This window comes from Leiobunum rupestre, chromosome 1 (genome assembly GCF_980474605.1).
Source record: "Leiobunum rupestre chromosome 1, qqLeiRupe1.1.hap1, whole genome shotgun sequence".
NCBI lineage: Eukaryota > Metazoa > Arthropoda > Arachnida > Opiliones > Sclerosomatidae > Leiobunum > Leiobunum rupestre.
The window spans coordinates 92,904,890-92,912,276 of record NC_143384.1 but is presented as its reverse complement, the minus strand read 5'-3'; positions in this window follow the sequence as shown (position 1 = coordinate 92,912,276).

The window sequence follows — 7,387 nt, the reverse complement described above, 5'->3', positions numbered from 1 at the left end:
TACGCTCAGCTACTGAATAACGAGGCATTGTTCGAAATATTATCAAACACTGATAATAATCTCCCAAAGTTTTCCTTTAAATACCCAATGCATGTTTAGGATTGACCTATAGCCTCGTGTTTTTTAAATCCGGTCGTTTTTTTAACCAAAGTTTCAACTGGATTAGGTAATTCGGTTTCAATTATCGTTTCAAACAATCGTAATTTGGCTTCACCAACTTGTAAATTTTTCAAGCTCGAATTTTCACTGATAAATAAATTGTTTTTCGTCGAGTGAACAATTTTTAAGGGTTTTCGATGACGGCCTACAACTTTATAATAGAAATTTTTTATCTCGCACCTAGTGGTCGAAAAATAATTTTTCAAAATTGGTGAAAAACATTACCGAAAACGCTCAAATTTATCAAACTGATGTCCCCCGGTATAGAGAATTGACCTTCCAAATTTGAAATCGGTACTATAAATAGTGTTTGAAAAAAAAACACTTTTCCGAGCAAAAAAAAAGACCCTTCTAAATTGCAATAGCATAATAAATCGGTGATAATTGATTAAATTAAATGAGTTTAAAATCCAAATTGTGAGCTCATAAGGAATGCTATCATAGTCGTTAATCCTTAATCCGCTATTTTTACAATACGCGAAATTACCGCGAATAACCTGGTAGAGCCCACCAAATTGCATATTATTAAAGGGGAACGGCCAAGCTTTTCGAAATATGGCCTTATTTTCGTATCAAAAGATTAACAAGACGATCAATATACTAACACGTACCTTTTTTGTCTTGAAAAAATAGCTTTTGGCCCAAAAAGTTGAAACGCAAAATAAAGCCAGGTGTTTGGGTTTGAATTTTCGCCGCCATCTCAAGGGCTGCCGCCAGCGCCCTCTACCCCGTATGAGCGATTTTCGAACTATCCTAACTTTTAAAATCGCGCAATTTAGGCTTAAATCTCTTATAACTGGAACGCATTTATCGCGTCTTCAGCAGCGCGCGCTTTTACGTTGTTTTTCTGTCTCACCGACTACTCACCAGGTGTCGCGGCGGACGCGCGCTTTTCGATTTCCCGAAATATCTTTATTTTATTAAAAATTAACCACTCAATATTTTTTTATGCAGTTTTCGCCATAAATTTTAGTTTTTAATGGGCTTTAGGGCTATCTAACTGGTTAAAGCTTGGCCATTCCCCTTTAAGGCTATATGGATCTTCAATTTGTTAGTCACATGTTTAGTCTATACCTGGACGTGAAGCTAGAATCTAGTTCTGGCCAATGCTCGCTTACAAAAATTAGGGAAACGTTTTCCGCTCCAAGAAATATTAAGTTCATACATGAATGTATTCATTTCAACCATGAATATCGAACTGCAATAGGCAGTCTGGCCTCAGTAGCTAGGATGAGAGGGGTTTAATTATTATGACGTTGCACACGCGCTGCCACTCAAAAATTGCATTGAAGGGAATCGTTTCAAAACTTGACTATAGCTTCAGTACCAAGGCTTAGCACGAAATTTAATTTCTAAAATTTCAATCCATATTTTTCATTGAACGAAAATGGGTTTGAATGTTATTAATAAATTCCTTTATTTATGATTATTTAATAATTTGGTTAAAGTACAGGTATTTTCTTAGAATCGCCAGTCATTTTCTTCGCGCGTTAAATCGTGCAATTCCTGAAACGTTTTGTGGATGGAGTCAACGACAAACGCCTACCTCCTAATTGGCTGAAGTGATTACGTAAAGCGCAGAAAGGCACCACCCATCTGAGCCCCAGATGGTAGAAAGGGTTAGATATTCATGATTGAAAGGAATACATTCATGGTTCATAGGTTTTCGCCACACAATAAACAAAATTCGATTATTAGCGACATTCTCAAAATTCCGCCAACGGTTTTTAAAATTTAGCATTTCTGACTGAGAAATATTCACTATCAATTTGAAAAAGGAGAGCCTACTCAATGTCTATTTCTAAAATGCCTTCAATCTTCTAAAATTATTATTATTATTAATATTTCTTTACCGTCAATCACCGCTTTTGAAGTAATATTTTGTATGGTTTGATTCGGTGTTTATGTTGTAATTTGGAAAAAATTTCATTATCTTTTTCTATTCATTATTTTAGATATCGTCCTTATTTTTACTCATTATTATAGATATCATCATTATTTTTACTCATTATTATAGATATCATCATTATTTTTACTCATTATTATAGATATCATCATTATTTTTACTCATTATTATAGATATCGTCCTTATTTTTACTCATTATTATAGATATCATCATTATTTTTAATCATTATTATAGATATCATCATTATTTTTACTCATTATTATAGATATCATCATTATTTTTACTCATTATTATAAATATCGTCCTTATTTTTACTCATTATTATAGATATCATCATTATTTTTACTCATTATTATAGATATCATCATTATTTTTATTCATTATCATTAATCTAGTGATGTTCATTATTTTAGATATAGTCGTTATCATTTATTTGGTTATGTTTATTATTTTAGATATCATTCATTTAGTTATGTTAATTATTTTAGTTATCATTAATTTAGTTTTGTTAATTATTTCAATTATCATTAATTTAGTTATGTTATTTATTTCCATTATCATCAATTTAGTTATGTTCATTATTTAAGTTATCATTAATTTAGTTATGTTTATTATTTTAGTTATCATTCATTTAGTTATGTTAATTATTTCAGTTATCATCAATTTACTTATGTTCATTGTTTTAGTTATCATTAATCTATTTATGTCCAGTATTTACTAGTCCTTGTCGTTATTTAGGTCATTATTATAAATTTTTTATCATGTCTAAGCGTTGTTTCAAAAGTATTTAGATTACAAAAGGGAAATTGGCTACTTCGAAAATAGGAGCCGGTGCGTGTACACTTAAACAAATGCAGTTGGCTTATTATGAATGAAAAATGGTTTGGTGTCTTTTCACGGTGTTATTGATTCAGATATCTTCGGAGCGCTGCAATCTCGCAGCACCTCCTGGAGACTGCTTCTGTCGGGCTGGCTCTTGGGCGCCACGCTCATTTTGCAGAAATGTTACCTCTGTAACATGAAGGGCGAGTTGGCTACAGGAAATAAATTGAAGTACATCGACACCCTAGAAGATGTCTTCAGCATACCCTATATTGAAGAATACTATAAAGTGGAAACATTATTTCATACAAAAAATCAGGTAATCAACCAAATGCAAAAACGTTGCGAGACACCCGAGCTATTTGAAAGATGATAATGAAGAACGAAGTCGAAATAAATCTAAACTGTATCAAATACTTTGACCATTCAGTCACAGTGGCTTTCCGTCAATAAAGATTAAAGGTCACCGTTTAAAAAATCCGCTATGACCTTCAAGTTGGCGGACCGAAAGTCCCGTGTATAAAGGATGCTTTTGGGATAACCTTTAACCTTCAACCACAATCGTTTTACGAGCCTCAAATTTCCATATCTTATTTTTCTTTCTTCAATCTTTAAACTGTTATAAGTTAAAGACGAAGATTAACTTACTTTTTCTTTATTTTGACGCATTTTGACCATCGTAATATTTAATTACTTCTTAAAGTGTTTTATATGATAAGTTTATATCAATGTTACAATAGCGAAAAAATGTTTCATTCTTAGCTGGAAACCGTGAAAGCATTCAACACTCAAAATATACCGCTTGCATTAGATGGTAAGAAGATTAGTGCACAATATTTTTTTATTTAAAGATATTTAAATTTTACTGATATGATAAAATTCCATTCCATAATTTCATTTAAAAATTTAGCGTATTAATGTGTTAAAGGTTATAAGTCAAGATCAACAATTTTAAGTTAAAAGGAACCACCTATGGACTGCATTGTAAAGGATGATAAAATTAGCTAATAAGTAGATTAGTCCATTAAGAAAAGGGATAATAAAGATAAACCCTAAACAAATTTGAAGAAATTTAAAAACTTACTAATAGCTCGCAGAATTTCCAACGGTAGACCGGTTTCGTCCTATTTGGGACTCGTCAGTACCGTGCGGGAAATCTGGCTCGCGACTATAACACCGAATAGAGAAACTAATCCTATCCCTTTTCTTAATGGACTAATCTACTTATTCGCTAATTTTACCATCCTCAACAATTTTAAACGGTATTAGCAGATATCCACGCTTCTTCGCTGGTGCACTGGTGGCTGTTCATAAGCATGTAATGTAACTTGTACATTTGATTTCTAATTTCATAAAGAGTAGTGATAATAAATGATCTCTCATATCCAACAGTTTTTATGAACACAGAGAAAATTATTGATTATTAACATCCAAGATTCGCTATTTTCGAGGCTATTTTCCGTATTCGCGAGGAATGTTATGTTACCCTTTATTTATTTATTTTCAAAACGTACTGATTATTTTAAATTGTATTTTAAGCGCTTTGAATCATATTTGTAAAAGGGAGGAATAAAATTTAAATTAATACACTTTATGAAATAAATAAAATACAGGTTGTTTCCGATAAGTGTGTAATAAACTTGGTGGTCCTAATCAGTCATAATATCTAAAGGACATGAGTCCCTAAGTGCTTCGTTTCAAAGAAAACCTCCCAAATTACTACCCTATAAGAACCGGCACACAGCCTTAAAATTGATAAACGATATTCTTCCTTGATTCAAGTTGTTTGTATAAAATCATCAGTTTTTATCGGTGAAGCGAGAAAATTAAAAGCAAGCGACAAAAGTTAATTACTAAACTTTTTGAAGTAGATAAGTCTGACAATGAATACAAACTATTTCAATTATTATTAATGTTCCAAACGAAATTAAAATAAGATTTTTGTCAGATAACAAATACATTTCGTAGTTCACACTTTTACAAGATTTGTTCAAAATGACCACCTCTGGCTCTAATACAAGCGTGAGCCCGTCGTAGAAATGATTCACGTACTCGTTATAAATTTCCCAACCTTCAATAGGTGGTATATTTTCGCTTGTTCCGGGATTTCGGAGTAGGAAGAGTAACGCTATGACGTCATTTTACTCCGATTCTGTGGTGGCGAGTAGTTCAAGTCGGTGTAAAAACATTTTTACAAAATAGCTGCCTGTAGCCTTCTGAGCAGATAAATTCTGGCTAGCAAATCCGATTTACTCCATACACCTCCTTTTCAGAAGGAGTAAAAAGAGTAGCCTTGATACTCCGGAACAAGCGAATAGTTTGTGGGGCGAAGTTATTATCATCCCCGGATCGGGCGAATGAAACGTTTTAGTTTAAAAAGAGTACACTTTTACTCCGAGAACAGGCGAAAAATAAACCATCTAATCACGCGTTGTCGCAAGTCCTCAACGTCATAGACTTCTGCTTTGCGCACGTAGTCCTTTAGATAGCCGCAATAATAAATCGCTTTGTTTTTTAATCTGAGTATCGAGTCGCGTCGACCTATCCACTTCAAAGGCATTGTGTTCGAGTTAATTGTTAATTAACGGTGTTGATATTTAAATAAGGAAATGTATTTTTATCTCTATGAGATATATGACATGTCTCTGGTACCACGTTTGCTGCTAATTGAAACATTTTCCATAGAGGACCCCAGAAGCCATAAGATTTCTGGACAAATCAAGGAAAATATCAAACTTGGCCGTGGCCATCAATCGAAAGTCAGCCTACCTCTCAGATTTCCGTTTTTTGCCATATCTCCGCCAGCAAAGCCGGTATTGCGCCAATGTTTACCGAGGAAAGAAAGGATATTTTCCTCGGACGACGAACCTCTTTTTATCAAACAAGCTGCCGCGATTCATTCAGGAAACAATACAATATCGGTAAGATTTTTAATTACCCGTTGACGAATTGCCGGCATCGTTTGACTGATATTCAACCGGATTTACCGATATTTGAAGTTAGCAGATACCTATTAGGTGGTTCACACTTCTGTTATTGTAATGAAAAAATGGCTCATTAGAAGCTTGGCTCGTTTTAATAAATCGTTCTAAATAATTTTCTACAGTCAGTGGCGTAGCTAGGGGGTTGCGGTGGGGCGGCCCGCCCCGGGTTTCACCCGTTTGGTCGTGATTTGGGGGTGACACCCGACCGTGGAAAAAATATAAAAACTTACACAAAGTAGAGACTAGTAAATAGCACACCGTGATATCCGCCCCGGGTGTCACCCATCCCAGCTACGCCACTGTCCAAAGTTACTGACTTTGGGCGCTAGTAGCTGTTACTATTGTTTTCAGGTTGCGCAGTTATTACCTTGTAAGCGGTTATGAAGATTTGGCTACGTTTGTTAAAATTTTAAACGTCCGAATGATCATACGTGTGTGGTTTTAAATATCGTATTTGTTTTCTATATCCACTATTTTTATTGCATTCCTTGATATTTTTATTTGCAAATAGTCGTCAGATATATAATTAATATATTATCAGAATAATAAAGGTAGTAAATAAATTGAACCAACGCAATCCTAAACAAAACTAACCAAACCGAGTCTATTCTAAAATTAAAATCACCTACCCTACCTCGACCTATCTCAAGTAAAATAACCTAAGTTGGAAAATACCACGGCTGTGGACTGCATTGCAAAGAGTGATCAAATACGCGAATAAGTAGAATAGTCCATATTGATTAATGAAAGGGTACAAAAAAGCAAAAACCTGAAAAGGTCTGAATAAATGGAGGTTTTTTATTTCAATTCTCAATGTTTTCCAGCGTTTCCAGATACGTGGACACCCGACAGAAACGCCCATTTGACATATTCTTTGAAATTAAATATTCATCAGCTAATCAGACGGACTCAAAAAATACTTTAAAACCGATCGCCATGTTTTTCTTGATGCCCATTTTCCGCGTGTGGCTCTGCGGAACGACGCTCTCAGTCATCGTGTTGTGCCTCGAATTCGCCGATCGACATTTATTTGGAATCGATTGTGCACTTAAGGCACTCTTCTTTTAAATGACGCTTCAAAGTAAGACAAACATTCCGCGTTAGCTGCTCTGCAATGTTAAGAAATTTAAACATTATTCTTCATAAAGCAATTCTAATTTAAGCTTAAAATAGAATTTTACAAGCGGTACTATTGAAAAAGTAGTAGCGTTCTTCACAACGTCTAGCAAGCGGTTCGCAACATTGAAGAGTCACCTAAAGGCTGGTTTTCACGCCTCAACGGTGATAGTCGACGCAAAAATATTTCAATAGGCCTAACGGGAATTTTTTGCGTCGAAATTCACCGTCGTGGCGTTTTTGCCTTAATGAAAACCAGCATTTAAACACTCGCTGCAGTCACATTGTCAAACGAGATGGGTTGGGCAACATGATGCTGTTATTCAATTCGCAGCTGATCTCGGAACACTATGTAAAGTTCTTAAAGAAATACATCATTGGAGGGACAGAACAACGGCT